Source organism: Nannospalax galili, unplaced genomic scaffold, assembly GCF_000622305.1.
Source record: "Nannospalax galili isolate Female #2095 unplaced genomic scaffold, S.galili_v1.0 scaffold273, whole genome shotgun sequence".
In the NCBI taxonomy this organism is placed as follows: Eukaryota; Metazoa; Chordata; class Mammalia; order Rodentia; family Spalacidae; genus Nannospalax; species Nannospalax galili.
Window position 1 is genome coordinate 1,409,456 of NW_008333887.1, and position 1,872 is coordinate 1,411,327.

Sequence of the window (1,872 nt, forward strand, 5' to 3'; positions counted from 1 at the left end):
TTCATTATCTACTTCTCAGTTGAGGGACACTTAGGCTGCTTCCATCTCTTAGCTATTGTGAAAACAGCAGCAACAAACATGGATGTGCAAGTATCTCTGCAATGGGATGATGTATTAGTCAGGGTTCTCCAAAGAAAGAGAACTGGTTGAATGAATATATATGTATAGAGACTTATCAGCTTAGCTCACATGATAGAGTCTGTGTAGTCCAACAATGGCTGCACCACACTGGAGAAGCTGAGAATCCATAGTCGCTCAGTCCACAAGGCTGGATGTCCCAGTAGTCCCAATCTGGTGCTGAAGGTCTGACAAATTCCGAAAGATCAGCTAGTCTTCAGTCTACAGCAGCAGCAAGATGAACTCACCAACGAGAGAGAAGGCAAGCAGCAAGAAGCCTGGCGTTCTCCTCTGCCTTGGCCTTTTATATGGGCTGCCATCAGAAGGTAACACCCACATTTAGGGTGTGTCTTCCAGCTTCAGATGATCCAATCAATAAGATCTCTTTCATTTCAGTTAATCCCAGATCCAATGAAGTTGACACCCAGGATTAGCCATCACAAGTCCACCCCAATAGCATCTCTCTATGTCATGCTTACTTTTCAAATGGAAACAATGTTGAGGTCATAATTTCACCTAACATGATATAACTATCCCATCATACAATGACCAATGCATTATATATTTTAGAGCAGGTGATAAGGTCTTTGAGGAATGCTTAGAGTGTCTCATAACCCAATATAATCATTTAGGTTTACAACACTTAACCACTTAAAACTTATTTCAATTACACATTCAAAAAAGAATAACTCAAATATCTGCTTAAAATATGTGCAATACATGCACAAGCTTATTCTTAACCAAATAGGACAAAAATACTCATGTCAATTATAATCCACGTTTCCGCAACTGGTCACCTGGCCTAAGTTGGTATTTGTAACTACCTTCCTCTACTACCCGTTCTGTATTTCCTCCACCATCACCAAGCACCTCCGCAGGTCTTGGCTCTTTCCCTGGAGACGTGACCCATACTTTCATCCCTGAAGGGTCAGGGCCATTTGTTGTCCTGTCTGGATTGGGTTGTTGCAGTTTCCCATTGACCTTAATCACAGGACATGGTAACACCAAAAGTCTCCCTAAGGAATCTCCTGTCTTCCAGATATAATCTTCATCACCTCCATTGTGGAGAACAAGACCAATTCCCCCCTGGTAGTCTGGGTCAATCACCCTTCCTAATACTGTTATTCCTTTCTTAGCCTGCTGACTTAAGGGCATCAGAAGCCCAAAGTGTCCAGGCAGAAGTCTTAGCTTCCAGGTCAACGGAATGTGTGTTTTCTCTCCTGGCAGAAGCACTCCCTCTTCTGAAACAAAACCATCAAAGCCAGTAGAGTGCAAAGTCGAGGGTACAGGAAGCAAAAATTTTCATAGTGGGTCACCAGGGGTGATAGTGAGTGGAATCATTCCCACTTCCACCCCTTGATTCCTGGATCCGTGAATCCTGGCTATAGGAGAAACTAGACCATATATTGGATGCTGATTCAAAGCATACACTGCTTTCTGGAGGACCCTGCCCCAGCCCTCCAGGCTATTGCCACCTAATTGGTGCTGTAACTGTGTCTTTAGGAGACCATTCCATCGTTCTATCAAGCCAGCATCATTATTTTTCTTATTTTTCCACAAATTGTCAAATGTTTTATGCATGGAGTCACTAAATTTCTTGCTCTTCACAAGAGCTGAGTTAGGAGATTCAAATGAGTCTATCTCCATAATTGTTCCAAATAATCTACACCATGGATTTTCAGTGTTCTCCATGTTTTCTGAAGACTCTGTGTTGGAGAGCCTGCTCCAAATACCAACAAGCCCATTAAAGAAATT